Source organism: Myxine glutinosa, chromosome 1 (assembly GCF_964187855.1).
Source record: "Myxine glutinosa chromosome 1, kmMyxGlut1.1, whole genome shotgun sequence".
In the NCBI taxonomy this organism is placed as follows: Eukaryota; Metazoa; Chordata; class Myxini; order Myxiniformes; family Myxinidae; genus Myxine; species Myxine glutinosa.
Window position 1 is genome coordinate 216,637,261 of NC_136261.1, and position 26,491 is coordinate 216,663,751.

A 26,491-nucleotide genomic window follows, 5' to 3' on the forward strand; every position below is an offset into this window, starting at 1 on the left:
AACAAGAAAACGTCATGCGTAGCACGATACTTGCAAAATCCACCCTCCCCCAAAAGTTTTCCAATGATGCATGATGGCCTATGTTGACCTTTTGGCCTATGGTGACCTCAAAAATACTTGGTGGTTGAATTCAGTAACCAGATATGCAAGTCCTCTTCAAATTTCACATCAATTAGATGAAAATTTTGGATTTTAGAAATGTGGCCTATGTTGACCTTCCGATGTTGACCTCAAATATACTAGGTGGTTGAATTCAGTGACGAGATATGCAAGTCCTCTTCAAATTTCAAGTCAATCGGATGAAAATTGAGAATTTTAGAAATTTGGCCTATGATGACCATTTGGCCTATGTTGACCTTTTGGCCTATGTTGACATCAAATATAGTTTGTGGTTGAATTCAGTGACCAGATATGCAAGTCCTCTTCAAATTTCAAGTCAATTGGATGAAAATTGAGGATTTTAGAAATTTGGCCTATGTTGACCTTTTGGCCTATGTTGACCTCAAAGGTACTTGGTGGTTGAATTCAGTGACCAGATGTGCAAGTCCTTTCCAAATTTCAAGTCAATTGGATGAAAATTGAGGATTTTAGAAATTTGGCCTATGTTGACCATTTGGCCTATGTTGACTTCAAAAATTATTGGTGGTTGAATTCAATGACCAGATATGCAAGTGGTCTTCAAATTTCAAGTCAATCGGATGAAAATTGAGGATTTTAGAAATTTAGCAGAGTTGGTGACCTTTGGCCTATGTTGACCTTTTGACCTATTGACCCCAAAAACAATAGGCTTCTGGCGTTTGACCAACCCTACCACTTGGTGAAGTTTGGTGAAGATCGGTTGAAAATTGTGACCTGTAGGCCGGTGACAAACTAACAGAGTCACAAACACAACCGAAATTTCTAAAATCCTCAATTTTTATCCAATTGACTTGAAATTTGAAGAGGACTTGCATATCTGGTCACTGAATTCAACCACCAAGTATTCTTGAAGTCAACTTAGGCCAAAAGGTCAACATAGGCCAAATTTCTAAAATCCTCTATTTTCATCGAATTCACTTGAAAATTGAACAGCATTTGCACATTGAGTCACTAAATAGGGAAACTAACTATTTTTGAGGTCAAAAGGTCAAAGGTCAACTCAAGGTCAACCTTCCAAAATCATCATTTTTCATCTGAAAAATCGTCACTTTTCATCCTGTTGACCCGAGCTTTGATCAAGATTGTAAATTTAAATCTTCATGAAATGGACAATTTGCTGTATCAATGGTAAACTTTTGGGGTACGGCGTATTTTGCAAGTATCGTGCTACGCATGACGTTTTCTTGTTACTTGCAAAATCGAAGATTTTTCAAGTATATTGGTCGGTTGTGTTTGTGACTGTTTGTTAGTTTGTCACCGGCGTCAAGAAACGTCATGCGTAGCACGATACGTCATGCGTCATGCGTCACAAGAAAACGTCATGCGTAGCACGATACTTGCAAAATCCACCCTCCCCCAAAAGTTTTCCAATGATACATGATGGCCTATGTTGACCTTTTGGCCTATGGTGACCTCAAAAATACTTGGTGGTTGAATTCAGTAACCAGATATGCAAGTCCTCTTCAAATTTCACATCAATTAGATGAAAATTTAGGATTTTAGAAATGTAGCCTATGTTGACCTTCCGATGTTGACCTCAAATATACTAGGTGGTTGAATTCAGTAACCAGATATGCAAGTCCTCTTCAAATTTCACATCAATTAGATGAAAATTGAGGATTTTAGAAATTTGGCCTATGTTGACCATTTGGCCTATGTTGACCTCAAGAATACTTGGTGGTTGAATTCAATGCAAGTCCTCTCCAAATTTCAAGTCAATTGGATGAAAATTGAGGATTTTAGAAATTTGGCCTATGTTGACCATTTGGCCTATGTTGACCTCAAAAATTATTCGTGGTTGAATTCAATGACCAGATATGCAAGTGGTCTTCAAATTTCAAGTCAATCGGATGAAAATTGAGGATTTTAGAAATTTAGCAAAGTTGGTGACCTTTGGCCTATGTTGACCTTTTGACCTATTGACCCCCAAAACAATAGGCTTCTGGCATTTGACCAACCCTACCACTTGGTGAAGTTTGGTGAAGATCGGTTGAAAATTGTGACCTGTAGGCCGGTGACAAACTAACAGAGTCACAAACACAACCGACCAATATACTTGAAAAATCTTCGATTTTGCAAGTAACAAGCAAACAAACAAACAGACAGACAGACAGAATCACAAACACAACCGACCAATATACTTGAAAAATCTTCGATTTTGCAAGTAACAATAAGACGTCATGCGCAGCACGATACTTGCAAAATCCGCCCCGCCCCCCCCCCCCCCCCAAAAAAAAAGTTTTCCATTGATACAGCAAATTGTCCATTTCATGAAGATTTAAATTTACAATCTTGATCAAAGCTCGGGTCAACAGGATGAAAAATGACGTTTCTCAGATAAATAATGACTTTGGACCTTGAGTTGACCTTTGACATTTTGACCTCAAAAATAGTTAGTTTCCCTATTTAGAGACTCAATGTGCCAATGCTGTTCAATTTTCAAGTCAATCGGATGAAAATTAAGTATATTTAAAATTTGGCCTATGTTGAACTTTTGGCCCAACCTTTTGGCCCCTTTGTTGACCTCAAAAATAGATGGTGGTTGAATTCAATGACCATATCTATAAATCCTCTTTGAAGTTCAAGTCAATCAAATGAAAATTGGTGATTTTAGAAATTTGGCCTATGTTGACCTTTTGGCCTGTGTTGACCTCAAGTATACTTGGTGGTTGAATTCAGTGACAAGATATGCAAGTCCTCTTCAGATTTCAAGTCAATTGGATGAAAATTGAGGATTTTAGAAATTTGGCCTATGTTGACCTCAAGTATACTTGGTGGTTGAATTCAGTGACCAGATATGCAAGTCCTCTTCAAATTTCAAGTCAATCAGATGAAAATTGAGGATTTTAGAAATGCGGCCCATGTTGACCTTTTGGCATATGTTGACCTCAAATATACTTGGTGGTTGAAGTCAGTGACCAGATATGCAAGTCCTCTTCAAATTTAAAGTCAATTGGATGAAAATTTAGGATTTTAGAAATTTGGAAAATTTAGAAAAGTGACTAGATATGCAAGTCCTCTTCAAATTTCAAGTCAATTGGATGAAAATTGAGGATTTTAGAAATTTGGCCTATGTTGACCATTTGGCCTATGTTGACCTCAAAAATACTTGGCGGTTGAATTCAGTGACCAGATATGCAAGTGGTCTTCAAATTTCAAGTCAATCAGATGAAAATTTAGGATTTTAGAAATTTAGCAAAGTTGGTGACATTTGGCCTATGTTGACCTTTTGACCTATTGGCCCCAAAAACAATAGGCTTCTTGCTTTTGACCAACTCTACCATTTGGTGAAGTTTCGTGAAGATCGGTTGAAAATTGTGACCTGTAGGCCATTGACAAACAAACAGACAAACAAACAGACAGACAGAACCACAAACACAACCGACCAATATATTTGAAAAATCTTCGATTTTGCAAGTAACAAGAAGACGTCATGCGGAGCTTCATTCCATTGATACAGCAAATTGTCCATTTCATCAAGATAAAAATTGACAATCTTGATCAAAGCTCGGGTCAATAGGAAGAAAAGTGACGATTTTTCAGATGAAAAATGATGATTTTGGAAGGTTGAAAATTGAGTTGACCTTTGACCTTTTGACCTCAAAAATAGTTGGTTTCCCTATTTAGTGACTCATCGTGCAAATACTGTCCAATTTGCAAGTCAATCGGATGAAAATTGATAGTTTTTCAGATAAAACGTGATGATTTTGGAAGTTTGACCTTGAGTTGACATTTGACCTTATGACCTCAAAAATAGTATGTTTCCCAATTTAGTTACTCGATTTGCAAATGCTGTTCAATTTTCAAGTCAATCGGTTGAGAATTGACGGCTTTCTAGATGGAAATTGATGATTTTTAAAATCTGACCTTGGGTTGACCTTTGACCTTTTGACCTCAAAAAATAGTTAATTTCCCAATTTAGTGACTCAATATACAAATGCTATTCAATTTTCAAGTCAATCGGATTTAAAATGGCGATTTTATAAATTTGACCTCCAGATGACCTTTGACCTTTGACCCCAAAAACAATAGGTTTCTCAATTGGGACGCCCTATACAACTTGGTGAAGTTTCGTGACGATCGGTTTAGAATTGTGACCTGTAGGCCAGTGACAAACAGACAGACAGAACCACAAACGCAAGCGGCCAATATACTTGAAAAATCGATAAAGAGGATTTTCCAGAGAGTCGGAGAGATCATTGATGAAGATCAGGAATAATATAGGGCCGAGAACACTGCATTCGAGCCTTGACAGGGAGAGAAGATGAAAGGATTCTGTTGAGAGCCACATTTTTACCAGGAAGGTAGAGGAAGTCGGTAAGCCATGAGAGGAGTTGGCCTTAGATGCCAAAGGCAGAAGTATGGAGAACAAGGTAGGATGCTAAACTGTATCGAAAGTACGAGATATGTCAAGAGAGCAGTCCTGATCACCTATCTGACATTGAGGACCTCCATCCATTGTTGGGAGAGCAGAAACAGCATGTCCAAGGTCTCAATAGTGTTGGCCCCATGAAGAGTAAATTATGGGAGGGGGAAAGTTTTGTGAAGAAGGTTGGAATGAGTTGTGTTTGTTGTCTTGAGAACAATAAGGGTGTATGTAGCACATGGGCCCCCCTCCCTGTGAAATACCGGGATGCCAGTTTATAGCTGGGTCAGGATTCGAACCCAGGTTGGACAGCTTAGAGGCGAGTATGTGTACCTGAACTAAGCCATCCTGTCACAGTTACTTTGTTCCTATGTGAGTGAAATATTAGTCTCTGAATCGTATGTTGATACAGAATGTAGTGAGCTAGTTCCTATTTGATGTTTAATGGCATGCTGCCATCTGCTGGTGAATATACGAGTACCCATGGTGTACCTCACGTGTCTCATATACAACAGATGGGCCTGATAAGTCCCATCCCATCCCTGATGACTCCCTGATAAGTTCCACTTGGTCCCACAATTATTATTAATTTATTATCCTCATTCCTGAACGTCATTTAGCTGGTTATTTATATTGGACTTCCCCAGCACCTCCACCTGTACCTTTTGAAATTCCACTGCACGGGATGCACGAAATCTGTTGTGGTCAAACAATTGTTGAAACTTTACAAGAACTCTGACACAGAAGATCATTTGGTCCATCAAGCCTGCGCTACATCAACACAACTTGAATTCAATGCAACAGTTCATCTACTTCAATTCACCGGGGTAGGAAAAACCTTTTTCCAGCTAGGGCTCCAACTTCACCTGGTTTCCTTCTACGAAATGTCAAATTTGCTTGATATTGTCAGTGGGATTGATTTGAGGAGGAGGAGAAAGCATTCAGAAGGAGGGTGATCAGAATGACGTCACATGCCCACTCACTACTGCAAAACGTTTAATGAAAGTGTGGATCAGCCAAGAGAAATGCATGACCCATGAAATTTTATTATTCAATCACATCAGGTCGTAGATCAGAAATATGAAGTTTCAGATTTTTCGGATAAGGATTTTGATTCAACCAATTATGGCTGGAATACCACTTCACAGATCATCATTGTTAGCACCCTACTTATCCCATGGGGGGTTTATGACATATGCCAAGTTTAAAAAAATAATTTATTGAGCAGTTTCATCGAAAAATATGTCCAATTTTTTTTTCTTCCTTTAATCCAATATGGCTGCCATACCATGTAACCTATGATTTCAAAGTTATCAATAAAATATTCTCCATGAGGAGTCCCTCTTATATTTAAAGTTTTGCATCGATCTGACAAGTGGTTGCAGAGAAAAACATTTTTAAAGCGAAAATATATCGACGACAAACACACACTGCCATTTGGATCGTGTGCGGACCGAACTCTTGTGCAGGATACATGGCAGACCCTGGAGGGAGGGGTCTTCGGTGGAGTGGGGCAGGGTATTGGTGTTGAGGATGGGAGTAACTGTATGGTGACGTAAACGAGAATGCACGCAAAGTGCCGCTTTGCTCCGTTAAGGAGACAGATAGATCTGATAGATCAAGACAGCGCTTGTGAACAGACGTGGCTCCGATGAACCACGTGAAACTACGGATGCCAGAAGCGGTCTTTGTGGTCTGACAAACGTGGCAATGAAAGTGGGAGTGAAGCGAGCACAGTGTGATGCTGTGTGACTCATGCACGGTCCAGACCCTTTGACAAGCTGCACGGCAGGTACCGGGGCTGAAGGGGAAAATGATAGATTTTCCACAGCACAGGGAAATGACAGAACATTTTGTGTTGATAAAAAGAAGAAAAATATCTCAAGCAGTCCACAGGCTTCCAAAATGGGTAAACCCTATGTTTGTGGGGCCACTCCGAGCAGGAGGAAAGTGTGCTCTAATAAATAATGACTGCACCTTCTCAAGCGAGGAAAAACATCACTTTGCGAAGAGACATGATTATGCACCAAAGAAAGAAGCTGAGAAGGTCCCAACTGTCTCACCACCATCAAATACAATACTCCAGAGAGGAAAACAACAAACAGAAACCTGGAATGTTGAGGAGAAGGAGATAATCCTCCAATGCAAGATGCATTCCATACAGGAGGAATGGAGGGGTAAAGGTAAGGGTGAACGGATCAGGAACCAGCTGATAAAAACGAAACTGGCTACTAGGGCAGAGACAGTCCACCTTGACAAATTTGAGAAGGTCTTTTCAACAATTAAAAGATATCTAGATAAAGATAGAATAGAAGAGATTACATCTAGGGCAAGGCAACAAGTGGCAAGAGAGATTAGAACAAGGGGAGCTAAGTGCTCATTTAAGGTGAAGACAGGGAGCCACGTAGAGCCAGACCGAAGGCGACGAAGAAAGAGTGTGGCAAAAGAAAAGAATAACGCCGTCCCCCTGAAAGAGGAGCAAGACCGGTTCAGAGACAAGGACCAGGTGAGTCAGGCACAGATGGAGGGGAAACGAGTGGAAATGGTGGATGGTGATGGGTAGAAAGACAAGGCAGATCAGCAGAATGAGGGAGAGGAGGAGAGTAAAGATGAAGATCAGCATAGATGAGAAGAAGAGTTAGCCAACAAAATGGAAGAGATAAAAATTGATAAAACTTAGAGATAGACCAAAACGTAATCGCATAGAAAACAATAAACAGACAAAATGGCGAACCAACCACTCAATTAGAAAAACTAGAACGGCACTCGGTAGAGCGCACACCTCCGCCAGGCTCAACAGCATATGGTTTGTATCCCACTGATAGACCGGATCTGGATTTGGACCTGGACCAAAATCTTGTTCTTGTCACCTAACCAACTCGTCCAACAAGTTGCGTCATAACTCGTCCACAACTATTTTAAAATATCATGTTATGTATCGCTTTTCACCCTATCTCCCAATGGTGAAGAATCACTTAGAAATTAAATAATTCTCATATCCGAATGCATATCTAGATATTCACCAAAATCGAATCGATTCGTCCATGCCACACACCCAACCAGCCCACCAAGTGTTGTCCAAATCCGTCCACAACCTTTTGAGATATCCTGCTCTATATAGTTTTTGTCCCTATCTCCTAATGGTGAAGAATCACTTTCAAAAATTATAGTAGCCGAATCCGGATCTTCACCAAAATCTTAACATTTTGTCATTGTCACATACGCTATCACTCTGCCAAATTTCGTCCAAATCTGTCCACAACGTTTTGAGAAATGCTGTTTACAAACAGGCAGACAATCAGACGAACGGGTGAAAACAAAACCTCCATCCACCTTCAGTGGCAGAGGTAATCAGCTGGTCCTGTAGATTTCCTCTGCTGCGTAGTGCATTTCACAACAAAGACTCAACCATGAGCACCAAGGAGCTTTCAAAACACTTCTGGGATAAAGTTGTGGAAAGGCTCAGATCAGGGGATGGGTATAGAAATATTTCAAAGAAAATATCCCTTGGGGCACAGTCAAGGTAATCATTAAGAAGTGGAAGGTGTATGGTACCACCAAGACCCTGCCTAGATCAGGACGGCTCTCCAAACTGAATGACAAAGCAAAGAGGAAACTGATCAGAGAGGCCACCAAGAGGCCAATGGCAACTTTGAAAGATCTACAGGCCTTCATGGCAAAGACTAGTCACTGTGTGCATTTGGACAACAATATCCTAAGCACTCCATCAGTCTGTATCATAGGGTGGCAAGAAGGAAGCCATTACAGTACTCAAAAAAACCACTCCAGAGATTCTGAAGCCATGTGGCAAAACGATTTGTGGTCTGACAAAACGAAGATGGAACTTTTTGGCCTAAATGCAAAATGTTACGTTTGGCAAAAACCCAACACAGCGCATCACCCAAAGAACACCATCCCTACTGTGAAGCGTGGTGGTGGCAGCATGATGTTATGGGGATGTTTCTCATCAGCAGGGAGTGGAGTACTTGTCAGGATAGAAGCGAAAGTGGATGGAGCAAAATACAGAAAAATCCGACAGAAAAACCTGCTGCCCTCTGCAAGAAAGCTGAAATCGGGACGGCTGTTTACCTTTCAGCATGACAACGAACCGAAGCACACAGCCAAAGATGTCCTTGAGTGGCCCAGTCAGGACCCAGTCAGAGCCTCGACCTAAGCTCAATGGAAAATCTGTGACATGATTTGAAAATTGCTGTCCATCAACACTCCCCACGCAACTTGACTGAGCTTGAACAGGTTTGTACAGAAGAATGGACAAATATTGTGCAATCACGGTGTGCAAAGTTGGTAGCGATCTATCCCAACAGACTCACAGATATAATTGCTGTCAAAGCTGCTTGCACTAAGTATTGTCATGCGATTGCCCCTCGGTTAAGACTGGGAATCACGGATGGCCAAAACGAGCTTTAATGGAGGCGTTTATTCAATCCAATTCATGGCGGACCAATACACGAGCCGGGATATTGGGGGAAAATGCCGTCGCTTACCTTTTCGGCCCCGACAATGTCTTCTCCCTGCAAAATATTAACTTCACACGAACACAGAATTATGTACAGCAATAAATATTTATTAACGGAACCTAGAACAATGGAACGCAACGATAAAAACTAAACCCTAAATTGGGACGTCCCTGCACAGACTTCAGATGCGAGACAAATGGAAGGATAATAAAATTAATGTCTCATCGTGTTGTGGATTGTGTGGGCTTATCTGTCTGGATGTGGCCATCAGGAATTGTCTGGGATGGTCAGCTCCAAGCGCAGCCGTCCGACCGCGCTCCGGTTGGCGCGAACCGCTCGGGCATTGGCGCGAACACTGCTCGCTGCACGGTCCGTCCCACCCACACAGCGCAGCACGCAGGCACCAGAAGCACGAACAACAGGGGAGGATGATCGTCGGCGCTGGTCTCCCCACCAAAGTCCAAAGGCAAGAGCAGGTCAAAAGTCCAAAGTGCCAGTCGAGAGCAAGAGGCCAAGGGAAGAGAGGCAAAGGGAAGAGCTCTGGGCAGGAAGGAACCAGGAACGAGAAGGGCAAAATGTCAGCTAGCCAGTGGTTTTATCGATTGTCTTCTGATGTCACTCTCTATCTCCCTCAACCAGTGCGTCATTTCTTGGTGGTCTTTCGTGCCTTCTGACATCACCGGCGTTTGTCCTTCAATCAGCGACCTGCTTCTAAATAGTGGTTTTGCGCCTTCCGCACTGATTGGCCGTGGTCTCATCAGCTGGTGGCCAATCAGTATGTCGCTCCTTTACCTTCCTTACCCCCATCACGGGGAAGCTTGTTGTCCCTTCCCCGACCAATCACACGTCCTCCTGGGCGTCCTTTGAGATGTTTCCACACCTTGATTGGAGTCCACCTGTGGTAAATTCAATGGATTGGACATGATTTGGAAAGGCACACACCTGTCTATATAAGGTCTCACAGCTGACAATGCATATCAGAGCAAAAACCAAGCCATGAGGTCGAAGGATCTGCCTGCAGAGCTCAGAGACAGGATTGTGTCAGACGGAAGCCAAACAGTTCAATCTTGGTTTCATCAGATCACAGAATCTTGTTTCTCACAGTCTGAGAGTCCTTTAGGTGCTTTTTTGCAAACTCCAAGCGGGCTTTCATGTGTCTTTCACTGAGGAGAGGCTTCTGTCTGGCCACTCTGCCATAAAGCCCAGATCGGTGGAGTGTTGCAGTGATGGTTGTCCTTCTGGAAGTTTCTCCCATCTCCACACAGAATCTCTGGAGCTCAGCCAGAGTGACCATCGGGTTCTTGGTCACCTCTCTTACCAAGGCCCTTCTCCCCCGATTGCTCCGTTTGGCCGGGCGGCCAGCTCGAGGAAGAGTCCTTTGTTGTTCCAAACTTCTTCCATTTAAGAATTATGGAGGCCACTATGCTCTTGGAAACCTTCAAAGCAGCAGAGATTTTTTTGTGGGCTTCCCCAAATCTGTGCCTTGACACAATCCTGCCTCTGAGCTCTGCAGGCAGTTCCTTCGACCTCATGGCTTGGTTTTTGCTCTGATATGCATTGTCAGCTGTGATACCTTATATAGACAGGTGTGTGCCTTTCCAAATCATGTCCAATCAATTGAATTTACCACAGGTGGACTCCAATCACGGTGTAGAAACATCTCAAAGATGATCAAGAGAAATGGGAGGCACCTGAGCTAAATTTCAAGTGTCATAGCAAAGGGTATGAATACTTATGTAAATGTGATGTCATTTTTTTATTTTTAATAAATTTGCAAAACTTTCTAAAATCCTGTTTTCTCATTGTCATTATGGGGTATTTATTGAGTGTAGATTGATGAGGGAAAAAATGAATTTAAACGATTTCAGCATGAGGCTGCAACATAACAAAATGTGAAAAAAGTGAAGGGGTCTGAATACTTTCTGAATGCAGTGTGTGTGTGTGTGTGTGTGTGTGTGTGTGTGTGTGTGTGTGTGTGTGTGTGTGTGTGTGTGTGTGTGTGTGTGTGTGTGTGTGTGTGTGTGTGTGTTCAGGGCCAGTTAGGCTAGGCCTAGGGCCATGCGCTTAAAGAGGCCCAGCCTCCTCAGGCTTCAGGATGAAGCCTTCACCAATCTCCACATGACTGAATTTGAACAAACAGATAGATCATTGGATAGACAGATAATTAAACAGATAAGCAGAGACTTCATCGGCCCACGGTGTGTTCAAAATAACACTGTAGAACACAAATATTCAGGAGTTCTACAAAGTATAAGAAACATGAAATCCACTTGTACATTTTGTTCCTTGTTCAGTACATTCATTAAATCTTGTTGATTCGTGTGCCGCACAAAGCTGTGTCCGTGGTTTTTTTCATTTTGTGGATTTATTCAAGCACTTTACAATTTATTTTCGGCATCTACCCATCGTTGGAAGCTACTCACTGATTCACTGCGTGGTGTTGTTCTCAAATAACAACTTTTTTTAAACATAAGTCTGGGCTTCTTCTCATGCCAAGTTGATCACGGCCTCTCTCCCTATCTCGGTCTCCCATTGTTGTGAAATAGAAACAGGCCGACATCAGAATAAAGAAGGCTTTAATCCACTCAATCAAAGCGATATCTGAAGCATAAACAAAACACAAGGATAAACATAAACGAGCATAATAAAGCAGAAAATGGTACAATACTTCAATGATCCACCAATGTCTCACCGAATCACATTACGACTACGCCGGATCTCATCACAGCTCCACACTCGGATAACGGACTCCCAACAACACAAACAAGTCCCAGAAATACCAACAACAACACAAAATTCATCTCATTCACCCCGCCTTTAAAATTCAACCAAGTATTCCCCGGGATGTTCAGGAGGGCGTCTGATCCGTTGAAATCCACGCAATGGTGACTGTATATCTGATACGGAGCGTTCAGTTGCACTTGTGTCCTCAGCTGAAGACTGGTCAGTGTTCTCCGCTGTAGGAGAAGTGTTTGGTGTTGTTACCTCTCCAATTTCGGACCTAGCCTGCTATTGCTCCATTGGCATGGTATTATCCATCATGCGCACAGGTGGAACATCACCAGGCGGTGCCAAATGTGTAATGAGACAGTGGTCTCCCTGCCATCAGGAAGTCTGACTTGAGCACACTCCGGATTTGCATTGATGAGTTCGACTTCATCCACCAATGGATCATACTTGCCGTGGCGTACTGGTCTTTCCATGAGCACGGTCCCAGGAGAAGCCAACCAGGTGGGTAAAGAATGTCCTCTGGTGGATCGGCGCTGGTAGGTAGCTAAACAGTCGTTTGTGCGGATTGGCATTTGTGGATGTAGAGAGTAGCACACAAACAGAATGCAGAGCATCAGCGAGGGTAGCCTCTCACTACTCAGTCATCAGTTGTCGTGACTTCAGAGCTAAGGTCACAGCTTTCCAGTTGATGCCATCGTATCTTTCCACTAGTCCGTTTCCTTGCGGGTTATAGGCATTAGCTCGGCTGGTGGCAATGCCGCGGCCATGTAGAAGCTGTTTGGGCTCATCGTACATAAAGCAAGATCCTCGGTCAGAATGTACAAAGGAAGGCATCTTCGATGGAAAAGGGTAGATTTCGACAGCGCACAAAGTTGCCCATCCTTGTTACCCCTGGATGGCATAATGAGTTGTGGAGATCTTGCAAAGTTTCGCCGCTTAAATAGCTGAACAGCAGATCCATGAAAAAGGTGTCAGCAGCAGCATTTACTTTCCCCAGGTGATAAATGACGTCATAGCTATAGCATGATAGCTCGATGTGCCACCTCATAATCTCCTCATTCTTGATTTTCCCAGCTTGCTTGTTATCAAACATAAATGCAACGGACCTTTCGTCAGTAACAAGCTGAAAGTGATTTCCCAGCAGACAATGCATCCATTTACGCAGTGCCTCCACAATCGCATACGCTTCCATCTCTACTGACGAATGCCCTTGTTCGCTACCAGAAAAAGTTCTCGAGAAGAATGCAACAGGTCTTCCAGACTGATTGTCTTCCAGGTTTTGGTTTTAACTACGAAAAGAACAGTGTCGTCTAAAGCCATCACGACAGAATTGGTGATGTCTTTCTGAGACATTTGAAAGCTTCAATGACAGCTGAAGATAGTGGGAAGCTTCGACCCTGTATGAGGGGACGAATCTTTTCTGAAAACTTTGCAATCCATTCATTGTGAGTAATGCGCAAACATTCCCATACTAAGACACAACGAAGGCATATCATGAGGGGGGTGGGAGCTCCTGAAGTGGTCGAAGGTGCTCAGGATCAGGTGTGATTGTTCCATTTTGGAATTGTGTAGCAAAGGAGATCAACAGATTTTGCAGAGAGTATGCATTTGTCATTGTTGAATGTCAGATTATACTTCTTAGCGGCATTGAGAAATTTATTAACTCCGCCACCAAAGGTGGATGGAGGTGATGTTTTCACCCCTGTCTGTTGGTTACTTGCCAGAAAAGATTCCGGCAAGTAGGTTGATCGGTTGGTTTGTCTGTCTGTCTGTTTGTCTGTTTGTTCGCAGTACTACGTCTATACCTTTGCACATAGCATCGCCATACTTTACACACATATTTGCCTTGCCCTGGAATAAACTGTGCCGAATATTTTTAACTCTCTAGGCCCAAGGTCAAGCTCAAGGTCACCCAAAACGTGAAAATCGTTAGATTTTAATCTTACAGCCGCCATGTTGGTGCTCGTCGTCACTGCGATGCGAAGCGAAACACACCTCAGAGCTGTCACATTCAAAATCGCTATGTCGTATGCACTCCCGATACGTGTTTCCTTCATTGTAAAAACTACCAAGTCAACAGTTAAAAGGATTTTGAGCCGATAGGTGTTACGGCCTTGGCAAGATCAATGGAGACAGCGATCTGTTAGCTTATACACCGCCCAAATAGCTATGCTGGCTATGCTGCTAGTTATACACTGCCGGCAAGAGCATACATGTGTAGATTTCAAGGGTATACATGTATATATATAGATTTCCCGCCATTTTGATCCAAAATGGCCGATAAAAAGTACATTCCGGCAAGTCCTCGGTCTCTGACTGATTTTTCAATTCCGGCAAGTATGTTGGTTGGTTGGTTTGTCTCTCTGTCTGTCTGTCTGTTTGTCTGTTTGTGCACAGTACTAGGTCTACATCATTGCACATAGCATCGCCATACTTTACACACATATTCGCCTTGCCCTGGAATAGACTGTGCCCAATTTTTAACACTCTAGGCCCAAGGTCAAGCTCCAGGTCACCCAAAACGTGAAATCAGGGGGGTCGAGTTTTCATTTAAAATATATTTCAAACCACTGTAACTCTAAAAGTACAAGAGATATGCATACACTTACTGTTACTGACATATAGGAAGTCACATACGACATTTCGTTTCGCACCATGACCTTTGACCTTGAGTGACCTTGAAAGGTCAAACTCAAGGTCAAAATTTTTTTTTTTACTATTAACTCTGTCAAACATATCCGATTCCGTTCTAACCAACACCCCTGAAAAAAAAGTACATTCCGGCAAGTCCTTGGTCTCTGACCGATTTCTAGTCTGTTTGTCTGTTTGTTACTTGCCGGAAAAGATTCCGGCAAGTATGTTGATCGGTTGGTTTGTCTGTTTGACTGTGTGCAGCACTACGTCTACACCGTTGCACGTAAAATCGCCAAACTTTACAAACATATTTGTCTTGCCCTGGAATAGACTGTGCCCAATTTTTAACTCTCTCGGCCCAAGGCCTCCATTATGACGTCATAATTTGATAATTGAACAAGTACAAAACTTCATCCAATCAAGATGCAATTTCTTGAGCGACATGACGGCATAAACTGATGGAGAAAAAAAAAATGATGACGTCATCGGTCACGTGGTTCGGCCGCCATCTTGGAAAAACTGAAAATCTTTGCACCTCTATATCTCCGAAAGTGCTGAATCGAAAAAATTGAGACATGGCTCATTGTAAAGAACTCTCCATATGGAATAAAATATGTTAATGATGATGTCATAGATGCCTCCATTATGACATCATAATTCGACAAGTACAAAACTTCATCCGATCAAGATGAAATTTCTTGAGCATCATCAAGGAATAAATTAGTTTAGAAAACAAATAATGATGACATTATCGGTCATGTGGTTCGGCCTCCATATTTGTCCAAAATAGCCGATAAAAAGTACATCCCGGCAAGTCCTCGGTCTCTGACCAATTTTTCATCTGTTTGTTTGTTTGTGAACAACATATCTCAAAAAGTTGTGGACGGATTCGGGCGAAGTTTGGCAGAGATGTAGCATATGTGACAAGGACGAAATGATTAGATGTTGGTGAAGATCCAGATTCGGATCCGGCTACTAGAATTTTTAAAATGATTTTTCACCATTGGGAGATAGGGCCAAAAACGATACATAGCAGGATAGCTCAAAAAGTTGTGGATGGATTTGGACGAAACTTGGTGGACCGGTTGGGCGTCTGACACGGACAAATATATTTGATTTTGGTGAAGATCTGAATATGGATTCGGATATGATAATTATTTAATTTTTTAACTGATTGTTCACCATTGGGAGATAGGGCCAAAAACTATACATTGCAGGATATCTCAAAATGTTATGGATGGATTTGGACGTAACTTGGTGGACAGGTTGTGTGTGTGACAAGGAACAATCGATTCGATTTTGGTGAAGATCCGGATCCGGATCCAGCCAGTAGAATTTTTAAAGTGATTCTTCACCATTGAGTGATATGGCCAACCAGGCGGAGGTTTGCTTTCTACTGAGTGCCGTTCTATTTCAGGTTTGTATCATGCGCCGCCTGGTTCTTTCTGCACACTGTGACATTGTCCACGTAAGCAAAGGTATCCTTTAGATTTCCCTCCAAGATAACGTTGTCAATAATTCGCTGGAAGCTTGCGACGCCATTAGTAATACAACATGCATTTTAAGGCCATTTTCCCTGCTAGAGCGGGGGTTAGCCTTGCGGTCCCCATGACAAACTTCTCCATTTTGCCTTATTTTCTGCATCTCTCCTTGTTAACCCCCTTTCCCGCATTTCTTCTTCCACCATCTTTAGCCAAGTCTTTCTCGGTCTTCCCCGTCCTCTACTTCCTTCTACATTAACTTCCATCACTCTTCTCAACCAGTCACTTTCATCCTTCCTCAACACATGACCAAACCATCTCAACCTGTTCCTCTTCACAGCATCAATCACAGGCAATATTCCCATCATCTTTCGCAAGTAATGCCGAATGGAATCCTGCAGAACGAGTACAGCCTCTGTCTGGCTTTAAACGCTGTGAATGGTTTGTCTTCTTCTTTGATAGGAATTTGATTATAGGCACTGCAGAAATCGATCGTACTAAATATCTGATATTTAGCTACTTTTTCTACCATTTCATCCATTTGTGGCAATGGGTATTCGCGACACTCGTAAGCTGCTTCAAAAAGTAGTGCCCCAGGATGAAATCAGCGCATGAGATCAGATGGAGAATCAGCAGCCTAACATCATTGTAGGTGTCATGTATGCAGTGCAAATGTTCACCGTTGTATCCCTACACCGGGACCGGGTTGTATCCCTACGCCAGAGCTCGGATGGCGCTGCTGTGAATCGGGCCTTGATCGGCAGAGTGAATAAACGCGTACGACAATTGATCGCAGTTTGTCGAGATACTTTACATGGCGACGAAGGTAAACATCTAGACCATGACATCTTTCGGCCATATCGATGAATTCGACCCTCATGAGGGGGATTTTGACACGTATTCTGAGCGATTGTCTTTCTACTTCGAGGCGAACGGCATTGCGACCGAAGGCCTGATGAAGGCCGTCTTCCTGTCCGTTTGCGGAGGTGAGACGTTCACACTCGTTAAAAACCTGATTCGGCCTCGGACAATCCAGGAGCTCACGTATGCAGAGCTCAAGGCCGCTTTGAAGGAACATTGCAACCCATCTCCTTCAGTCATCCTGTGTCGGTTTAATTTTTACATGTGCAGACAGCAGCAAGGTCAGTCGATCGCAGACTTCATTGCACACCTCAAAAAACTGTCACATCTGTGTGAGTTTGGGGACACGATTGATGACATGCTTCGTGATTTGCTGGTGGTTGGCATGTCCGATGACCGCACTCGTAGACGCCTGCTTGCTGAGAGAAGACTGACGTTCCAAAATGCCAGAGACACCGCAATTTCCATGGAAAGTGCTGAACGCAACGCTACAAGCATCGGTGCCACTCGCTCATCTGGTACCAGCCCTGCTGTGAATCGGTTGGATCATGTTCAGCCACAACGTTGGAACAAGGCTCCTCGTCAGAAGCCAGTGCAGTCTCAAACCCACAACAACTGTTTTCGGTGCAACGGAAAGCACCCTCCGGAGACGTGTCGGTTCAAAGATGCCACCTGCCATTTCTGTTCGAAAACTGGCCATATTGCTCCAGCTTGCATCACTCGCAAATCGGGAAAAGGAAAAGCTGCTGACAAGATTCATCAGTTTATCGGTTCGGAGGAACCCGAGCTTGACCAGGTGAGCTCTGTTTCCGACAACTCAGAATCGTATGACCTGCTTCATATTGATTCTCACCATAGGCGGGACCCTCTTCTTGCCAATGTTGTCGTCAACAATCGACCATTGCAAATGGAGGTCGACACTGGTGCGGCCGTCTCGCTCATCAGCCATGCTGTTTTCACAAACCTGTGGAGTGATGCTGACCGACCCCATCTGAAACCTACTACCTATGGACTCTCCACCTATACAGGTGAGAAGATTGTTCCCTGCGGTACATGTGATGTCACGGTGGGCTACGATAACCGTGAGTTTCACCTACCCCTGATCGTCATTCCTGGAAAGGGCCCTTCCTTACTCGGCAGGAACTGGTTGAGCATAATTCGACTGAAGTGGGAAAGCATTCATCAACTCCGGGCAGCCAACGTTTCTCCTACCGCAGCATACACACTCAAAAATGTGCTGGATACGTACCCGGATGTCTTCAAGGATGAGCTTGGAACCTTGAAAGGACATACGGCTAAACTCAGGGTTGACCGGGATGCCAATCCTATATTTTGCAGGGCTCGCCCAGTCCCTTTCGCCCTGCGTGAGCGGATTGACAAGGAACTGGATCATCTTGAAAATCTGGGGATCATCGAGCAAATCCAGTATGCCGAATGGGCGGCGCCCATCGTTCCAGTCATAAAATCGGACCAGTCCATCCGCATATGTGGAGATTATAAAATGACCGTGAACAGGTGTTCTTCATTGGATAAATATCCAATCCCGAGGATCGAAGACCTCTATGCTCGTCTCACGGGAGGCAAGACTTTTACGAAACTCGATCTCAAATCCGCCTATCTACAGCTCTGCTTGGACGAGAATTCGAAACAGTATCTTACCATCAACACGCATCGTGGGTTGTATAGGTACCACCGACTTAGTTTTGGAGTGAAATCTGCACCTGGAATTTATCAGCGTGTCATGGACAGTTTGTTTGCCGCCGAACGCAACGTCGTTTGTTACCAGGATGATATTCTGGTTACTGGTCGTACGGACGCGGAACATCTACAGAACCTGGAGAGAGTTCTGAAGAAGATTTCGGACTCCGGCCTACGTTTGCGTCGAGACAAGTGCAAGTTTATGGTGCCATCAGTCACGTACCTGGGTCATACGATTGATGCCGAGGGTCTACACCCGACAGATGAGAAAGTCCGAGCTATCAAGGATGCTCCTTCTCCACGAGATGTGACCGAATTGAAGTCATACCTCGGTTTGCTTCAGTTCTATGGTCGTTACATCCCGAATGTGACCGACGTTTTGGGCCCCCTTTATCGGCTTTTGAGGAAAGGAGTCTCCTGGAGCTGGGGGTCTAGTGAACAATCAGCATTCCAGACCTCTAAGGATCTGCTCAAATCGTCCAATGTTCTCGTTCATTTTGATCCAGAGAAGGATCTTGTGCTGACATGCGATGCCTGTCGGTATGGAGTGGGGAGTGTATTATCGCACGTGATGCCTGATGGTACAGAAAGACCGGTTGCATTTGCATCCAGAACGTTGACCCCGGCAGAGAAAAACTATTCCCAACTTGACAAGGAAGGATTGGGAATCGTTTTCGGCGTTGGCAAATTTCGCCAGTACCTTCTTGGACATCATTTCACGATTCGCACTGATCACAAGCCGCTGATCAGTCTGTTTGGTCCAACTAAGGCGACATCTGACACACTACCGCCCAGGATCATCCGCTGGTCCCTGTTTCTCGCTGCTTATGACTACACCATATGTTATAAGCCCGGTTCGTCTATCACAAATGCAGATGCCATGAGTCGGTTACCCCTTCCAGAATCCGTTGATGATTCGCCTACACCAGGATCCATTATCGCACTGATGGATCATCTGGAAGATTGTGCTGTCGATTCTGGCCAGATCCGCACTCATACTCGACGAGACCCCGTTCTGTCCAGAACTGTCCAGGCTGTACAGCTTGGATGGCATTTGCTACCTGAGGGTGACCCAGATTTTGCGGCTTTTAAAGCACGTAAAAACGAACTCAGCGTGGAAAATGGTTGCCTACTCTGGGGATGTCGTGTCGTGATCCCGAAAAATCTGCGTTCCAGGGTCATGGATGAAATCCATGACTGTCACCCCGGGATTGTGAAGATGAAGTCACTCGCCAGAAACTATGTGTGGTGGCCGAATCTTGATGCTGATATCGAACATCATGTTCGACATTGTTACCCCTGCCAGAGCACCCGGAATACACCTGCGAAAGCGCCACTGCATCCCTGGGAATGGCCCAGCGAACCGTGGCATCGCCTACATCTCGATTATGCCGGGCCTATTAACGGCAGCATGATTCTAATAATTACGGACGCGCACACAAAATGGATTGATGCCTATGTGACGCGTGGTACTACGTCAGCCATTGTCATCGAAAGACTCAGACGCTGTTTCGCCACTCATGGTCTGCCCAGGATGATCGTGAGTGATAACGGTTCGTGTTTTTCCAGTACCGAGTTTGCCAAGTTCACACGTCGGAACGGCATCAAACATAAGTTTGTCAGCCCACATCACCAGGCTTCAAATGGCTTGGCCGAACGATCCGTGGGAATCATCAAATCCGGATTGCAGAAACTTCAGGAGGGAACCCTGGAAACAAAGCTGTCTCGTCTCCTGTTCAAATACCGCATCACGCCACAATCAACAACCGGTGCAGCTCCGTCTGAGTTATTGATGAAACGACACTTGAGATCGACACTTGACAATCTCAAACCAGACATATCATCAAATGTTTATCAAAGCCAGCTTAATCAAAAGTTGGTGCATGATAAGACGTCCAACAGTCGATGTATCAACATTGGAGATCCAGTGTTTGCCCGAAATTTTGGTGCAGGTGCGACGTGGCTACCGGGAGACATCATCGAGAAGCCAGGTCCACTGTCCAGTGTGATTCGCCTGCAGGACGGCCGCGAAATTCGTCGACATCAGGACCACATAACCTACCGTCACTGTGAGTCGATGGAGCCTGTAGCATCGTCACAGTCAGGACAACAGTTCGACCCGCCACTGCCGGAGATCGTCGTGGCCGCTCCAGCCGGCTCGGATGCCCCGAAAACCTCTGCAAACGCTACACCCTTCGTGGAGACCAAAGGAATCACCTCGGACTCTGTATCCACTGGTACACCGCGACCCAAAGGAATCACCTCGGACTCTGTATCCACTGGTACACCGCGACGCTCAATGCGTGAGAGAAAAGCACCCGACCGGTTGAATCTTTGAAGATGTTTTTTTTTCACGTTGACACATGTTCTATTTTCACGTATTTTCATTATTCTCATAACCGTTTGCACACATATTTTCACATGTTTTGGAAATGTTGCTTTTGAAATGTCAATTCTGGAAATCTAGCACGTATTGCTCTTGGTAATTTTGGACTTAAAGGGGAGGATGTCATGTATGCAGTGCAAATGTTCACCGTTGTATCCCTACACCGGGACCGGGTTGTATCCCTACGCCAGAGCTCGGATGGCGCTGCTGTGAATCGGGCCTTGATCGGCAGAGTGAATAAACGCGTACGACAATTGATCGCAGTTTGTCGAGATACTTTACAGTAGGTACACTCTGAGAAAGATGATCCCAATGTTGCAATGTCCCTGAACATTGGAGTACAGGGAGGTAGAGGCCATGGAAACTTCATTGTCGGCAGGGAAGAGCTTCCACCCATGAGCTTTTACCAAGTCCTTTTTTTGTATACAAGATTGAGGCTCGTGTAAGAGCTAACATTAATCACATAAAAACAAACTGAGCCATAAAACATAAGATAAAGGGAGTGGGAGACAAGATGGGGAGAGAGAGGGAAGCACACAAGTACAACAGCAGAGAACAGGGACATCGGGAGATCTGTGGGAGGGAGAAAGCTTGGGGGGGGGGGGGGGCATGGGAAGAGGCAGGGGTGGGAAGGGTATAAAAGACATGGACACTGCTAGGTCTTCCAGGAAAGAAGTCGGTATTTCAAAAATGTGGATCTGGGGTGAATTAGCGGGGGGAGAAAAGATCAAGGTTTTGGATGGGGGAAGATAAGAGATGGTGGTGAACAGCTGTTATAAAGACCTGTAGGGAGGAGTGGGATTGAATAGAGTGAGGGAGTTTGTTCCAGAGGCGGGAAAAACGAGGAATGGAAGGGTGAAGGTGAGATGAAAGGTGGTGAGTGAATGAAAGAATTTCTTGCTCACGAAGCTTTCAGAGCTTCCGGTATTGACCAATGCCTCAGCTGACTGTCCATTTATCTGAAATTTCACAATAGCTTTAGATAGGCAATTCGGGTGAAGCAGCAGAGATTATTGCTGGAGTGGGGATGGCTGCTGACATCGGTTTGGAAGAAGAAGACCTGCATACCCTAGAGTGGCCTTTCTTACCGCAGCTGTTGCATGTAGCATCTCTAGCAGGGCATTTGCTATAAAGATGCCTATTATATCCGCAGAAGAAACACTTGGCGTTCACAGCAGCCAAAGTGGTCGTCGTAGTAGAGGTGTTTCGCTCCACAGGTGCATCGCTTCCTGTTTGTGTGTGTATAATACAAAATAACCTTTGTGTGTGCGTGTGTGTGTTTGTGTGTGTGTCTATGTATGAGTTTGTGCACGTATATGTAGTGCCGTGTACGGCCCAGTGAGGCTGCTGTGGGCGGGGCTGAGTGAGGCCTGTGTTGCCGTTGCCTGGAATAAAGATGGTGCTTGATCGTCTCTGCGTGTCCGCATCTTTGTAACAAAGACATTACAATTGGCGACGAGGATTTTTTGGACCATGGCTACATCATATGGAAGGGTCCCGGAGTATGCTGGGGACAACTTTGAACTTTTTGTGCAGCAGCTGAGCTTTTATTTCATCGCTAACGACATCGTCCAGGTGGGGAAACAGAAAGCGATTCTTCTATCGTCCCTCTCGGCAGAGGTTTTCTGTTTGCTGTGTGACTTGATTTCACCGGCGAGGACGTCGGATGATGCTGTTACCGACAAATCCATAGTGAGGATGCTGCACGATCATATTAAACCAGGAACGTCACCACAGTTATCGCGGTACGAGTTCAACAACCTTGTTCGGTTTCCCGATGAGAGGGTAGCTGACTTCGTGGCCAGGCTCAAGCATCTGGCGGGGGATTGTTGTTTTGGTGACGATGAACGATCACAGAGATTGAAGGATCGTTTTATCGCGGAGTTGCGAGATGAGAAGATGATCGCGGCAATTTTATGGATAACGTTTGAAGAGATTATGTTTGCTAAAGTGGTTGCAGCTGCAGCTGTTGTGGAACAAGCTAGAAAGGATGTTCGCACCATTGTTGGGGAGGACTCTGCAGTTAAAGCATAGCTGCGGGAGGGTCAGATGCTCACAATTCTCCAACTGGGTCGGTGGATCAGGGTTCTTCTTCTTCTACACAGGTTGATCTTCATGATCAACAACCACAGCAGCCTTGTCAGGGATGTGGTGGTTCACATTCTCTTGGGAGCTGTCCATTTCGGAATGCGGTGTGTTACCGGTGTGGTAAGACAGGCCATGTGCGGAGGGTCTGTCGGGGCTGGGCACCGTCATCGGTTGACATGGTCGGGGCTGGCAGTGAGTTTGATCAACAGGGCGTGTTTCCGATGACGTCAGCTGCGAAGCACCCCTTTATGGTGGCCGTCAGTGTGAATGGCAGGCCAGTCAACTTCACAGTGGATACCGGGGCATCAGTCAGTCTCGTGAATAAATGGTTCTGGTGTCAGTTGGGTTGTCCGGTGTTAGCCTCGATACACACTACCCTTCGTACTTACACAGGGGAGTTGATAAAGCCATTAGGCTTGATGGATGTTTTGGTTTGTTATCGGGACCAGAAAGCGGTGTTGCCCCTGCATGTGGTTGATGGTTCCGGACCATCTCTACTTGGTCGTGATTGGTTGCACACCATTCGTCTGGATTGGGCAAACATTTACAGTGTCCATACGTCATTTCCGTCTCCTTCGCGCTTGGAAGGGGTCTTGGAAAAACACCAAGTTATATTCGTGCCTGAACTTGGGACGCTCAAAGGTGCTGAAGATCACCTGCACCTGAAGGAGGGTGTCAGTCCACGATTCTGTATGCCTCAACTGGTGCCGTATGCCCTTCGCAATCGGGTCAAAGTGGAGCTTGATCGATTTGAAAAGATTGGGGTCATTGAACCAGTGGAACACTCTGATTGGGCAACGCCCGTGGTCACAGTACTTAAGCGGAATGGAGGTATTCACCTGTGTGGTGATATTAAAGCGACTGTTAACCCCAACCTCTGTGTGGAGCAGTATCCACTGCCATCCATTGATGAGATAGATTCAAAGTTGGTGGGGAGTCGGTACTTCACGAAATTGGACTTGTGCGATGTGTACTTTCATCTCGAGATTATGCCGGAGGATCGTCACCTCCTTACCATCAATACGTGTCAGGGTATGTACCAGTGTACCCGCCTTTGTTTCGGGATCACTTCAGCTTCGCCTTGTGGCAGAAGGTGATGGATCGTCTTTGTACCGACTTACCTGCACGATGCTACTTGGGTGACATCCTCATTGAGGGCTCCACGGCTGAACAACATCTTGAGAACATTGACAAGGTGATGTCTAAGTTAGCTGGCGTAGAGGCCAAGCGGTTCGAACTGTGCAGAGTAGGGTTGATGTGTTTTTGCATGCCTACCGTAATTCAGTGCATTTCCGACACAGGAAACGCCTGTATTCTGCATGTATGGCTGACAGTTGCGGTCGCGCCTTGATTTGCTTCGACCTGGTGCATCAGAAGTTGTCACGGCGACCAATGTTCGTTCATTCACGGTGGACCAGCCAGTTATGGCACAGGACAATGTACACCGACAGATATGGGTGCCGGCTGTTGTGGTCCGAGTCTTCGGTCTGGCTAACCAGGTACCTTGTTTGTACTTTGGCCGGGCTTATCTCGAAACGTCATGTGAATCAGTTGTTGGATCACGAGTCCGGTCATTCACACACGACCAATTTCTTCCGCCATGTGATGTGTCCTCGTCCATTGAGGTGCCCGTAACCACGTTGCGGCCATCTGCTCATCCATTTCTGGACCCGGATGTTCATGGCAGTGAGAGTAGTGTGGATGGTCCTCTGGTTTCGGTTGAGCCTAGTTTGGTGTCTGGTGGAGCCGTCATCTGCGTCCAATGCCTCACAGTCGCCGGTCGTGTTCACGGCTCAATGCCCACGTGTTTCTTCCATATGCATTGTGCGACCAGCATATTTGAAAGACTTTGTGACTTAAGGGGGGTGGAGTGGAGTGCCGTGGGCGGGGCCGAGTGAGGCCACTGTGGGCGGGGCCGAGTGAGGCCTGTGTTGCCGTTGCCTGGAATAAAGATGAGGCTTGATCCTCTCTGCGTGTTTGCATCTTTATAACAAAGACATTACAGTATATCAATGTGTGTTTGTGTGTGTGTATGTATGAGTATGAGTATGTGTGTGTGTGTGTGTGTATGTATGAGTGTGTGCCTGTGTATGCATGAGTGTGAGCATGCATATGTGTGTGTGTGTGTGTGCATGCAAGTTGTTTTTGCCTGCTATCCCCATACGTGGTTCATTAGCTCCTCCACCGCGCAGCACGAGACGGCTGTTTTTTCGATTTATCACTTCCGTGTTTATTTATTTCATTGCTATTTGAACTTGGTGTGACCGTCCAGGCCATACCGGATGTCAGGTCAGTCCATCTGTAGTTAAGTTTTGTTGCAATCCGAATGGATCTATGTTCAAATACATTGAAACAAAATCAATATTGATTTTCTCCTCAGAATTAAAAGTTCTCCACACATTAGTGTGCCGAATCAAAGATATCAATGAGTCATTGTGGTTCTATCCCTCTTGGGAAAGCAGCCATGGTAACCGGATTATTGCCTTATCCCAGAGCGCTGTGTTCCTGAAGTCAGCCCCTCTCTCCACAAAATATTGGAACCTCCCCAGACCTAGAATTTTTACGGTGTAGCCCATCAGGCAAAGCCGTCTATAACAGTGTTTGTCCATCCGTATGTATGTCGGGCAGGGGGGGGGGGGGGCACCACGTGACCCAGGGCACCTGAGAAATATATATATAATTGTCTTTCTTTTGCTTGCTTCAAAAAAAACTAGATTCAATTGCAAAACACGTTGTTTCACGGCTCGGTCAGATCCAGCCTTGGAGACGTTCTCAACATTTGCCAAAGGGAGAACAGTTATGGGAATAGTTGCCATTTAATTCTTGTTTTGCCTTCAGTTAACCTCGAGCAGAGTATGATGTAATATGTATCCTTTGATTTGTATGTGCCTGGCTCAATATGTTTTACTGCCAAGTGTAAACACCATTGAACTCTATTATGAGAACGCATCCCTGGGCCTTGTAAGCCCAGCTTGTTTGGAATAATAGCTTGAGAAATATCTTACTTTCACACACATCTGTGCCTTCAAACTCGGCCCTCTCTTGTCTGAGGTCATTACTTCAGCGGAGAGTTTTTTAGGCTTTGTTCGATTTATATAAGGAATCTTGTTTCAGAGTATTTTCAGTGTGGCTCGGATTTGTACTGCCTTGTGTGACAAAGCATTGCATTTCTGGACGCGCTCCACAATTGTGTTGTTCGTTTCATTAAACCACTCTTGCTGCTTCAAACGTGCCTTTTCTTGAGTTTAAGAGGAAGCCCGACATGTATGTATGTGTAGCGGTTACCGCTGGATGTACATAATCGCCTTGCACCGGCCAGAACACGGCCAGACGCGCCTCTCCCGGGCATGCCCGGACTCACTGTTCCCGGGCACGCCCGAACCTCCCGGGCACGCCCGGTCTCGTCTTTCCCGGGCATGCCCGCTATCGCCTTTCCAGGGCTCGCCCAGAGTGTCCGGGCATGCCCGCTATCGCCTTTCCAGGGCTCGCCCAGAGCGTCCGGGCATGCCCGCTATCGCCTTTCCAGGGCTCGCCCAGAGCGTCCGGGCATGCCCGCTATTGCCTTTCCAGTGCTCGCCCAGAGCGCCCGGGCACGCCCAGCCTCGACTTGCCAGGCCGCAGCCAAACACGC